The sequence below is a fragment of the Oncorhynchus mykiss genome, chromosome 1 (genome assembly GCF_013265735.2).
Source record: "Oncorhynchus mykiss isolate Arlee chromosome 1, USDA_OmykA_1.1, whole genome shotgun sequence".
Lineage (NCBI taxonomy): Eukaryota > Metazoa > Chordata > Actinopteri > Salmoniformes > Salmonidae > Oncorhynchus > Oncorhynchus mykiss.
Window position 1 is genome coordinate 25,012,181 of NC_048565.1, and position 13,632 is coordinate 25,025,812.

General features: G+C 40.3%; 1 protein-coding gene and 1 long non-coding RNA gene across 2 annotated transcripts in view; one reads left to right on the forward strand and one right to left on the reverse strand.

Moving 5' to 3' along the window:
- LOC118956655 lies at positions 1-8,208 on the reverse strand. The gene is made up of 3 exons (XR_005046131.1): positions 7,555-8,208; positions 951-1,083; positions 1-781 (listed from the first exon to the last, which is right to left on the reverse strand). It is a non-coding gene; the product is annotated as an uncharacterized LOC118956655 (long non-coding RNA).
- Positions 6,830-13,632, forward strand: part of plcg2 (phospholipase C, gamma 2) — a 21,203-nt gene continuing 14,400 nt past the window's right edge. The window contains exon 1 of the mRNA XM_021596297.2: positions 6,830-7,100. The gene's annotated coding sequence lies outside the window, so the exon portion shown is untranslated. The remainder of the gene's footprint in view (positions 7,101-13,632) is intronic.

The following is a 13,632-nucleotide window of genomic DNA, read 5'->3' on the forward strand; positions in this document are numbered from 1 at the left end:
AGCCCTTAACCAACAATGCAGTTTAAAAAATTGAGTTAAGAAAATATTTGCTAAATAAACTAAAGTAAAAAAAAGTAAAGTAAAAGTAAAACAAGAGAGAGATCGACAAGGTTTTGGCAGTAGCACTTCGGCCTTCACCGGTGAGTGAGTTGCGCATCCTTGGGTGAGTCAGTGAAAAAAATCCCTCCTCATATTGTACAATATGTCTCCACACACCTATGCTATTGATGGATTCAAGACATGGTCGTTTTATTGATCTCACTGTCAAAGTAGCCTGTCATTTCGATCATTTCAGAGGTATTAAAACGTATTCTGCTAAAGTCTCCAGTCAAATAAAAGTATGTAGAATTGATGCCACATTTTTTCCGGAACCCAGGCTACAAAAGTGTTTTCCTATGGGCAACTTCTGCAAGCGCCTCTACTTTACTGCTCTATGCCAGTACACAAAAGCGATGATAATGCATGCAATTCTTTATTATAAAAGGTGATTTTCTTTTTCAAGAGCCCCATAGGGCTCACTTTTTGTTCCGGCACCTCCCAATTTACAAATTGAGCAAAATTCAACTGTTGTTATTCTTGACCCAAGGAATGTCACTTATGTAATTTGTCTGTGTGGGTTTCAGAGCACGGGTGGTCAGCATGGCTACTTAGGCCTGTGGCTGGACAGCGATTTTGGCAGTGGGCATACCCGAGCACAGCCTCACTGCACCAGCTATAGCAGCCCTCGGCTCTCTGCTGAGGAGGACTTCACCCATGACTCTCTGGACACCCTGGACTCTCCCTGAGGAGGAAGAGGTCAGTATCAACCAGGACAGTCTCTCACCTCTCTCACATATTTTTTTATATTATTTGTTTTATTCTTTCTCTTAATGCTGTGCAAGTATCATTGTGTTTCTCATTTCCACCTGCAGGTGGAGATAGAGGCACATTTATTAAAGGAAGTAACCTACCACATATACTTAGTGGATGACAGTCAGGTTGGGGTGTTCTGTTGAAGGTAGAGACAGGAGGCAAGAGGAGCATCCTTGATGCTGGCCACGATGGAGATTGCAGTGAAGACCCTTCATAGCCAGGGTCAGAGGACTGCAATGGATAATGAGAGGAATGACTTAAGGTTCTGATTGAGGATTTTCTGCTTTTCAAATGGATGTGTAGAAATTGTGGGGATTTATCACAGTTTCTTCTCAGACAAGACATTTCAAGTTGAAGAAGGAGTGTGCTAATCAAATCCAAATGTATTTGTCACATGCACCGAATACAACATTTCACCTTACCGTGAAATGCTTACTTATAAGCCCTTAACCAACAATGCAGTTAAAAAAATTTAGTTAAGAAAATATTTGCTAAATAAACTAAAGTAAAAAAATAATACAAAGTGACACAATAAAATAACAATAATGAGGCTATATGCAAGGGGTATCAGCTTCTTGATATGCCACACCTGTCAGGGGGATTATCTTGGCAAAGGAGAAATGCTCACTAACAGGGATGTAAACACATTTGTGCGCAATATTTGGGAGAAATACTTTTTTTGGGCATATGGGAAAAACATTTGATATTTTATTTCACACTTTACATGTTGCGTTTATATTTTTGTTCAGTATGTGTGTGTATGTGTATATACACTGATCAAAAAAATAAAGGGAACACTTAAACAACACAATGTAACTCCAAGTCAATCACACTTCTGTGAAATCAAACTGTCCACTTAGGAAGCTATACTGATTGACAATAAATTTCACATGCTGTTGTGCAAATGGAATGGACAACAGGTGGAAATTATAGGCAATTAAAGGAGTGGTTCTGCAGGTGGTGACCACAGACCACTTCTCAGTTCCTATGCTTCCTGGCTGATGTTTTGGTCACTTTTGAATGCTGGCGGTGCTTTCACTCTAGTGGTAGCATGAGACGGAGTCTACAACCCACACAAGTGGCTCAGGTAGTGCAGCTCATCCAGGATGGCACATCAATGCGGGCTGTGGCAAGAAGGTTTGCTGTGTCTGTCAGCGTAGTGTCCAGAGCTTGGAGGCGCTACCAGGAGACAGGCCAGTACATCAGGAGACGTGGAGGAGGCCGTAGGAGGGCAACAACCCAGCAGCAGGACCGCTACCTCCACCTTTGTGCAAGGAGGAGCAGGAGGAGCACTGCCAGAGCCCTGCAAAATGACCTCCAGCAGGTCACAAATGTGCATGTGTCTGCTCAAACGGTCAGAAACAGACTCCATGAGGGTGGTATGAGGGCCCGACGTCCACAGGTGGGGGTTGTGCTTACAGCCCAACACCGTGCAGGACGTTTGGCATTTGCCAGAGAACACCAAGATTGGCAAATTCGCCACTGGCGCCCTGTGCTCTTGTGGAAGCAGGTTCACACTGAGCACATGTGACAGACGTGACAGTCTGGAGACACCGTGGAGAACGTTCTGCTGCCTGCAACATCCTCCAACATGACCGGTTTGGCGGTGGGTCAGTCATGGTGTGAGGTGGCATTTCTTTGGGGGGCCGCACAGCCCTCCATGTGCTCGCCAGAGGTAGCCTGACTGCCATTAGGTACCGAGATGAGATCCTCAGACCCCTTGTGAGACCATATGCTGGTGCGGTTGGCCCTGGGTTCCTCCTAATGCAAGACAATGCTAGACCTCATGTGGCTGGAGTGTGTCAGCAGTTCCTGCAAGAGGAAGGCATTGATGCTATGGACTGGCCCGCCCGTTCCGCAGACCTGAATCCAATTGAGCACATCTGGGACATCATGTCTCGCTCCATCCACCAACGCCACAGACCGTTGCACCACAGACTGTCCAGGAGTTGGCGGATGCTTTAGTCCAGGTCTGGGAGGAGATCCCTCAGGAGACCACCCGCCATGTCATCAGGAGCATGCCCAGAAACACCTTCCTAATATTGAGTTGCACCCTCTTTTACCCTCAGAACAGCCTTAATTTGTCGGGGCATGGACTCTACAAGGTGTTAAGTGTTCCACAGGAATCCATTTCTCAATTGTCTTTAGGCTTAAAAATCCTTCTTCAACCTTTCTCCTCTCCTTCATCTACACTGATTGAAGTGACATCAATAAGGGATCAAAGCTATCACCTGAATTCACCTGGTCAGGGATATGTTGTTTGTTAACATGACAGCACTTTTTCTTTTTTTGATTGAGCGCCATTCAGGTTAGGCTATATGATTGGAGAAACCTGCATGGTGTAAAAAGTGTCATTCTCATTATATTGTCATACATTTTATCTCCAGCCTATAGACTACAGAAAAAGCGACATATTCTTTCTACCATATCCTTTTTTAAGTTGGATAGTTTTTTTGACAGAACGTTGGTGGAGAGCTGCGGACATGCATCTCTCCAACAGCAACCTGTTTTTGCGCCCTTGCCATTGATAAAGTGGGCACTGCTTATCAACGGGTGTCATCAGTGTTCACCTAAAATGCCCATATGCCACTGGTTGAGAGAAATTGTCATTGTTTTTGGATAGATTCATGTGAGGTTTTATGTGTTTCTGTGTTGTTGGAGGTGCGACAGACCTAATCCTGCCTAATGAGCGGGCCGGCAGTGGTTTAAGCTTTTTTCTAGTGACATTTTTGTTGATACATCCATAACAATGAGCTAATGATACGCGAATTCACCTGGCATAGAAAATGTGCTCTCTCGTCAAGACGCTGTTGTTTCAGAGGAACTAGCCAAAAACATAGCTAACAAATAACTTCAAACTAGCTGCATTTCATTAGACCTTTTTTCTATTGATATTTATTTGTGTATGTATGGTCGTGGCCAAAAGTTTTGAGAATGACACAAATATTAATTTTCACAAAGTCTGCTACCTCAGTTTGTATGATGGCAATTTGCATATACTCCAGAATGTTATGAAGAGTGATCAGATGAATTGCAATTAATTGCAAAGTCCCTCTTTGCCATGCAAATGAACTAAATCCCATCCAAAAAAATTCACTGCATTTCAGCCCTGCCACAAAAGGACCAGCTGACATCATGCCAGTGATTCTCTCATTGACACAGGTGTGAGTGTTGACGAGGATGCCTGTCATGCTGATTGAGTTTGAATAACAGACTGGAAGCTTCAAAAGGAGGGTGGTGCTTGGAATCATTGTTCTTCGTCTGTCAACCATGGTTACCTGCAAGGAAACATGTGCCATTATCATTGCTTTGCACAAAAAGGGCTTCACAGGCAAGGATATTGCTGCCAGTAAGATTGCGCCTAAATCAACCATTTATCGGATCATCAAGAACTTCAAGGAGAGCGGTTCAATTGTTGTGACAAAGTCTTCAGGGTGCCCAAGAAAGTCCAGCGAGCGCCAGGACCGTCTCCTAAAATTGATTCAGCTGCGGGATCGGGGCACCACCAGTACAGAGCTTGCTCAGGAATGGCAGCAGGTAGGTGTGAGTGTATCTGAACGCACAGTGAGGCGAATACTTTTGGAGGATGGCCTGGTGTCAAGAAGGGCAGCAAATAAGCCACTTCTCTCCAGGGAAAACATCAGGGACAGACTGATATTCATTTTCTCTGATGAATCCCCTTTCCGATTGTTTGGGGCATCCGGAAAAAAGCTTGCAGGAGAAGACAAGGTGAGCGCTACCATCAGTCATGTGTTATGCCAACAGTAAAGCATCCTGAGACCATTCATGTGTGGGGTTGCTTCTCAGCCAAGGGAGTGGGTTCACTCACAATTTTGCCTAAGAACACAGCCATGAATAAAGAATGGTACCAACACATCCTCTGAGAGCAACTTCTCCCAATCATTCAGGAACAATTTGATGACGAACAATGCCTTTACCAGCATGATGGAGCACCTTGCCATAAGGCAAAAGTGTCTCGGGGAACAAAAGATCGATATTTTGTGTCCATGGACAGGAAACTCACCGGACCTTAATCCCATTGAGAACTTGTGGTCAATCCTCAAGAGGAGGGTAGACAAACAAAACCCCACAAATTCTGACAAACTCCAAGCATGGATTATGCAAGAATGGGCTGCCATCAGTCAGGATGTGGCCCAGAAGTTAATTGACAGCAATAAAAGCCAATAAAAAGCCTTTCAATAAAAGCTTTTGACACTTGTGAAATGCTTGTAATTATACTTCAGTATTCCATAGTAACATCTGACAAAAATATCTAAAGACACTGAGGCAGCAGACTTTGTGAAAATTAATATTTGTGTCATTCTCAAAACTTTTGGCCATGACTGTACATAAAAATGATGCTGATTCATGATTTCGACTGGCTGAGAAAGGCTGTCTGTCTCATCCCGACTCCCGACACGTTCATTACTATGAGACAGCTGGAGATCGAATTTGAATATTGAAACAATGTTGCGTTTATACAAATCTCTGCTGTTGAAAACTAAATGCTAGTCTAAAAGAAATGTGAGATAATGTCTAGATGCTTTTTATAGTGCAGATCAAGTTTAGAAATTGGGCTGATGAGACAGTGGATTGTGCAGTCAGATGGAACACAGTAAATAGACATTATGTCCATTGTATAATGTTTTTATAAACTGTTACCAACTTATTAAATAACAATGAATTGCATTTTTTCATTAAAACGTTATTTTGATAAGTAAATTCATACAGAAAATGTAGTCTGGACAATAATCTGGTTGTTAGTTATTTTGGCCATGTTGCTACAGACGCGACCCAGTCATACTTTTTTGTTGTTGCATAGTTGCTATGCAAAAGTACTGCTCGTCCTTTCTAAACTAAATGGTTGCTATGCAGGCTGGATGATAATAGTATTGTCACTTGCTAGCTATCTAGCTGGCCAACTCCAGCTAACTAAGGCACGTCAAACATGGAATGACAGTACACATGTTTGTTTGAGATTTTTTTTTCTATTGGCATTTACTTGGATATGCCCATATTTATGACTTTGGTGTGTGATTTTGCCTGGCTCATAAAAAGTTGTCTAGGCTTGTCTGGACACCGTTCACTCCCCATATATGGTAGAGATGGAAATTCAAAAGTGAAACATTGTTTCCGAGGTCGAACGGCAGACAGCGAGTCTTATATTAACTTCCGCTGTACCAAACTAAAAGATAGACTGGAAACAAGGGGAAATAATGTGCGAGTTGAGATGAATACAAAATATTATTCGGACAGCAACATGAACATGATATTCTTATAGAGGTGCATTGATAATTTCACATGGAACTTTCAGCAGGCATAGAGTTCCTGTGATGGCAAATACAGCTTGGAACGCTGCTAGTCCAATTAGCATCCGGGATCCAAACAACCATTTTATCATTCAAAATACATGTGCCGAAGTCAGTTAAATTATTTTTTTTCAAATTTCCTAAAAATAGCAACTTTGATTGTCATTATCTATCATAGTTCCAGTGTCAATCTTACAATTTAAATGTGGCCTATTTAGACACTTGTACTAACAGTGTTGACATCAAATTTCATGCATGTACACCAAACAGCGTCGTATTTTGATATTGTACTAAATATAGTACAATGACGTGAATGGGTTAATATTAATGGTTCATTAGTAAATAATATACATTAAAATTATCAACAGATTAAACAAACTGTGTCGACATCTCTCAAATTATCAGCGGAGTGCGGTGCAGGGCTGCTGCTCTAAAATATACTCGCTCTCCTGCTTCTCAACAAGCACAGTAGATGGTTTATATCTTTTCAGCCTATCACTGTAACCAGGAGGGCTGCTTTCACATAAGAAATAGAGTTTGAGAGAAACATTGCCACCAGTGACCATTATATATTGACAACAATTTGCCGATGTATAGACAGTCAAAGGACTTTCTATAACTACTTTACAATAGGCCAATAATTTGATTTCACCAAAAAGCTGAAACTTTTCAATGCAGCTGTGTCGCCGAATACTCTTGCGTCCAAGGGGAATTTGCATAGATATGCGTACTTCCGGATCTTTTTATTACTGCTATGCCTATAACGCAAATTAACTTTACTTCCTTATACACATAGAATTGAGGAACTGACCATTTCGCGGCTGGGTTAGGACTGTTTGAAAGACTGTATCATTTTTAGAATCTCAAGCCTAAAAACCATGAATTAATTTATACAAGAGGCTACTTTACAGCTATAACATTGACTGTTTAATTTATTGGGTAAGTCTTAAAACTTTTCCGTTTTTTTTGTGGGTGTGCAAATGTAGAGCAAAGTGAGAGCAGAGTGACTATGGGGAAATCCGCTTTTAGTTTCAAGTGGAGCGTTGATGGTGATGGATCTTCTGCGCCCGTAATGGTCTGTGGCAGGGGTCTTGTGGGGTGTGATTGTGTGAACCTTCCTAATATAATTTTTAGTCTAGACAGAACACCTGTTGTGCATCCAAATGTCGATCTAATTTTCCCCAATCCATTAGAATATGCATTTCCAAAGAACCCGTTATGTTATAGACCCTACATTCATTTTAACACTTGGAGTAACTGTCCAGCAAACGGTATCTATTTTCACGATAATTAAATTGTGGATAGCAAACACCATTAACCTAAAAAAGTGGGGATTTGAATCTATTATGTGCCTAATGTAACCAGGGTTACTTTACATCATGTTTTGACATACCTGTATTGCATTGTCTCTCATATGGTACATCAAGACCTGGGGAGTGCCACAGTGTTGATTGGTTTCACATTTGGTTTACGCTACACTGGATACATCTTTTACAGAAGGAAGTAGTGGACCATCAGTTATGCTTATAATTTATGTGTGTGTTATTGACTATGTTCTTGTGGTGTATCAGGAAACTAATTTGTGTACATTTTGTGGATAGCCCTTTAAGGGGACAGCACCGGTTGAGAGCAAAGGTTTCCTCAGGAAAGATATTGAAATAGTTCTGGGTTAATACTTCACTTCTCTCTCTGGGTCCATCCATCCACTGCGCCTGCTGCTCATTTGCAATGTAAATAATGAGTGCTACATGGAATCAGGTCTGACACACTCATATAATATTACCCCTCAGTATTCCTGCACAAAGTTTGCTTCCATTTGTACACAACCACCATACCATGAAGCCTAAAAACGTAGAGGTGCAAGTAACTTTCCCTCCCTCACACTAAGAGACCGCCGGGTTAACAGAAAAAAGAAAAAGATTGGTTGTTTAATGTTGTGGTTTGGAAAGTAGACCACATAGCTGTTAGAGCTGTTGCTCTTGGTTGAAATGTACAGTGCATTCGGAAAGTATTCAGACCCCTTCTTTTTTCCACATTTTGTTACATTACAGCCTTATTCTAAAACGGATTTAAAAATAAATAAATCCTCATCAATCTACACACAATACACAATAATGACAAAGCAGGTTTTTTGAAATTTTTACAAATTTATTAAAAAGATGAAACAGAAATACCTTATTTACATGAGACTCAAAATTGAGCTCAGGTGCATCCTGTTTCCATTGATCATCCTTGAGATGTTTCTACAACTTGGTTGGAATCCGTCTGTGGTACATTCAATTGATTGGACATGATTTAGAAAGTCACACACTTGTCTATATAAGGTCCCACAGTTGACAGTGCATGTCAGAGCAAAAACCAAGCCATGAGGTCAAAGGAATTGTCCGTAGAGCTCAGCGAAAGGATTGTGTCGAGGCACAGATCTGGAGAAGGGTACCAAAACATTTCTGCAGCATTGAAGGTCAACAAGAGCGCACTGACCTCCATCATTCTTAAATGGAGAAGTTTGGAACCACCAAGACTCTTCCTAGAGCTGGCCACCCGGCCAAACTGAGCAATCGGGGGAGGTGACCAAAAATCCAACGGTCACTCTGACAGAGCTCCAGAGTTCCTCTGTGGAGATGGGAGAACCTTCCACAACCATCTCTGCAGCACTCCACCAATCAGGCCTTTATGGTAGAGTGGCCAGATGGAAGCCACTTCTCAGTAAAAGGCACATGACAGCCTGCTTGGAGTTTGCCAAAAGGCACCGAAAGGACTCTCAGACCTTGAGAAACAAGATTCTCTCATCTGATGAAACAAAGATTGAACACTTTGGCCTGAATGCCAAGCGTCACGTCTGGAGGAAACCAGGCACAATCCCTACAGTGAAGCATGGTTGTGGCAGCGTCATACTGTGGGGATGTTTTTCAGCGGCAAGGACTGGGAGACTAGTCAGGATCGAGGGAAAGATGAGCAGAGTACAGAGAGATCCTTGAAGAAAACCTCCTCCAGAGAGCTCAGGACCTCAGACTGGGGCCAAGGTTCACCTTCCAACAGGACAATGACCCTAAGCACACAGCCAAGACAATGCAGGAGTGGCTTCAGGACAAGTCTCTGAATGTCCTTGAGCGGCGAGAGACCTGAAAATAGCTGTGCAGCGACACTCCCCATCCAACCTGACAGAGCTTGAGAGGCTCTGCAGAGAAGAATGGGAGAAACTCCCCAAATACAGGTGTGCCAAGCTTGTAGCGTCATACCCAAGAAGACTTGAGGTTGTAATCGCTGCCAAAGGTGCTTCAACAAAGTACTGAGTAAAGGGTCTGAATACTTATGTAAATGTGATATTTCCGTTTTTTTTATACATGTGCAAAAATGTTTTAAAAAAACTGTTTTTACTTTGTCATTATGGGTTATTGTGTCTAGATTTGATGAGGGAAAAAAAACAATTTAATACATTTTAGAATATGGCTGTAACAGCATTTTGAAATAAGTAAAGGGGTCTTGAGTACTTTCTGAATGCACTGTAGGTGTATTGATTAAAGCTCTACAGGTTTAATCAACGCATGTTTTTCTTTCAAGTGGTATCAATAATATGCATGTCCTTGCTTCAGGTCCTAAGCTACTGTCAGGTAGATTTGGGTATGTAATTTTAGGTGAAAATTGAAAGGCACAAGAGGCAGTGCTGTATCATGAATACAGTCACAGGTAACACAGTTGGGTCATTCCTACTGACTTTCAGAAAAACATATTAGTCAAGCTCAGGCAATTATTTATATTTTTAATGTACATATTCCAACCTGTTAGGTGCATAATCCTAACAGGTCAGAACCTAACAGCGTGGAAATTTGGAGCCTAAATTAGCCAGAGCTCTGTGAGTGAGAAAGATTGAGCTAGCATAATGGTGAACACTTGAACAGGATTTTAACTTCTCTATAAAACATATTTTAACAAAATGAAATGTGGTTCATTTTCTCTATAATTTAGCCTAACAGGGACATTTATGCATGGGACATACAGACCGACAACATGAAACATGGAAAAATAGATACAATGGAGTGTTTATACACTGAACTAAAATATAAACGCAACATGTAAAGCGTTGGTTTCATGAGCTGAAATAAATGATCCCAGAAATGTTCCATACAAACAAAAAGCTTATTTCTCTCAAATTGTGTGCACAAATTTGTTTACATCCCTGTTAGCATTCCGCCTTTGCCAAAATAACATGACAGGTGTGTCATATCAAGAAGCTGATTAAACAGCATGATCATTACACAGGTGCACCTTGTGCTGGGTACAATAAAAGGCCACTCTAAAATGTGCAGTTTTGTCACACAACACAATGCCACAGGTTTTGAGGGAGTGGGCAATTGGCATGCTGACTGCAGGAATGTCCACCAGATCTGTTGCCAGAGAATTTAATGTTCATATCTCTACCATAAGCCACCTCCAATATAATTTTAAAGAATTTGGCAGTACGTCCAACTGACCTCACAAATGCAGACCAAATATATGGCGTGGTGTGGGCGAGCAGTTTGCTGATGTCAACATTGTGAACAGAGTTCCCCATGGTGGCAGTGGGGTTATGGTATGGGCAGGCATAAGCTACTGTCAATGAACACAAACAGTTTTATCGATGGCAATTTTAATTCATAGAGATATTGTAACGAGTCCCATTGACTTGCCATTGTCGTGACTTTTTTTTAAGGTATCTGTGACCAACAGATGCATATCTTTATTTCCAGATGTGAAATCCATAGATTAGGACCTAATTTATTTATTTCAATTGACTGATTTCACTAACTGTAACTCAGTAAATTCTTTGAAATTGTTGCATGTTGTATTTATATTTTTGCTTGGTACAGTATATTTTTTACAGTTGAACCATTGTTTTCCAACCAAAGAAATGATGACATTTCCTGAATGTGGTGTCATTTTAGAAAGGGGTGGTTTTCTTAAATGGAGAATTACAACAAACTAACAGGGTGGAAAGTGATATCAGGGACACACAGAACATCTTAAATTAAATAACAATAAATACGATAATCATAAAAACAACATTATGATGAAAGAAAATTTAGCTAGGACTATAACATAATGAAGAAAGATAATAACATTTTTATTATTTTAAGCCTTATATTTGTCATGGAGGTTGAGGAATAACAACTGGGACATAGCAATAATGCCGACATTCACATAATTTTTTTTCTACAAAATGCATAGAATTCCCTTTCAATATCAATATTTTTATACTTTTAGAGTAAATTACACTTTATCGTATATTTAAAGCCGTTTGGAATGCACATTTTACACAAAATAAGAAGTGATATATCCTGGGGACAGATAAGGCACTGCACAGTTGGAATGACCCAGTCAACCCCTTTACCTGTGGCTGTATTCATGATACAGCATTGCCTCAGTGTGCCTTATTGCTTTTTTATACAAAGATTGGGTCTAATCCTGGATGCTGATTGGTTAAAACCGCAATCCAGCAGGTGTCTATTTCACAAGTTACCATCGGCTAGCTGTGATGTTGAAATGCCTATTTAAACTGTTCCATCTCACTGCACAATCCACTGTCTCATCAGCCCAGCCAGGCAATTTATAAACTTGATCTCCACTATAAAAAGCATCTAGACATTATCTCCCATTTCCTTTAGACAGGCATTTGATTTTCAACTGCAGAGATTTGTATAAACCCTGTCTGTCTCCGACATTTGCAACATTGTTTCAATATTGAAATTCGATCTCCACTGTCCCATAGAAATGAATGTGTCGGGGCGAGGCAGACAGCTTTTCTCAGCCAGTCGAAATCATGAATCAGCTGGCATTATTTTTATGGATATATACAAAGAAATGTAAATAGAAAACAGGTAAAACTAGCTTCAGTTTGAAGTGATTGTGTTAGCTGTGTTGTTGGCTCGCTCCTCTGAACAATAGTGTCCTGACGAGAGAGCACATTTTTAATGCCAGGTGAAATCGTACATCATTAGCCCTTTGTTATGGATGTATCCAAATAAATGTCACTAGAAAACAGCTTTAACACATGCAATTGCAGCTATTTTCCTGTCGGCTGCACTGTTTGACGTGACTGTAAGTTAGCCGTAGTTGGCTAGCTAGCGAGCAAGGGATAAGAACGTTGCCAGCCAGTTGGGCAATGGAACATTTAGAGAGAACGACTGGGTCGCGTCCATAGATACAAAATTATTTTTATGAAAATATGTCAATGATTATTTGAATATGTTGGTAATCCGTTGTTTAAAAGCCCTCAAAGCTGGTGTTTGGAGGGTATATCGACTATCAACCCTTTGTGCCAATATATCCTCCAAACACCGGTTTCTCTGGCATTATCACTTAAATACAGTGGTGTAAAAATACTTTTAAGTACTGAAGTCGTTTTTTTGGGTATCTGTACTTTACTATTTATATTTTTGACTACTTTTACTTCACTACATTCCTAAAGAAAATGATGTACTTTTTACTCCAAACATTTTCCCTGACACCCAAAAGTACTAGTTACAATTTGAATGCTTAGCAGTACAGGAAAAAGATCAAATACACACACTTATCAAGAGAACGTCCCTGGTCATCCCTACTGCCTCTGATCTGGTGTACTCACTAAATGCACTACATAAATGCTTCCCTTGTAAATTATGTTGGAGTGTTGGAGTGTACCCTTGGCTGTCAAAAAAAGTTATAAAAAAAGGAAATTGTGCCGTCAGGTTTGCTAAATATAAAGAATTTGATGTATAGCATTTACTTTTACTTTGTACTTTTACTCAAGTAAGACAATTTAGTGTTTTTTCCACCACTGTACATTTAAAATCTGATACTTTTAGACTTTTACTCAAGTAATATTTTACTGGGTTACTTTCACTTTTACTTGAGTCATTTTATATTAAGGTACCTTTACTTTCACTCAAGTATGACAATTGAGTACTTTTTCCATCTCTAGAACTGTTACCAACATATTAAAATAACAATGAATGACATATTTTCATTAAAACATTATTTTGATAAGTCAATTAATACAATGTCATTCTTCCACCAGAAGATAGGCTATAGTCCGGACAAAAATCTGGTTGTTAGTTATTTTGTTCATGTTGCTAAAGGACCCAACCCAGTCATTAAGAATTGTTGGTTAGTAGCTATGTGAAAGGACTGGTCGTCAGTTCTTAACAAACGGGTTGCTTTCCAGGCTGAAAAGTTTTCTTGTCACTTGCTAGGTAGCAAGCCAAGTTCAGCTAACTCCGTGACGTCATACATTGAACCTGCATTACAATACACGAGCTGCATTTCCGTTTGTTTTAGCTTTTTTCTATTGGCATTTACTTGTATATGTCCATGATAATGACGTTGATGCGGGATTTCGACAGGCTCAGAAAAAGTTGTCTCGTCTGTGCACATTTTACTTTATGTATGGTAGTACTAGAGATTGAAATTCACAAGTTAAACATTGTTTCCGATGTTGAACAGACAGACAGCAAGG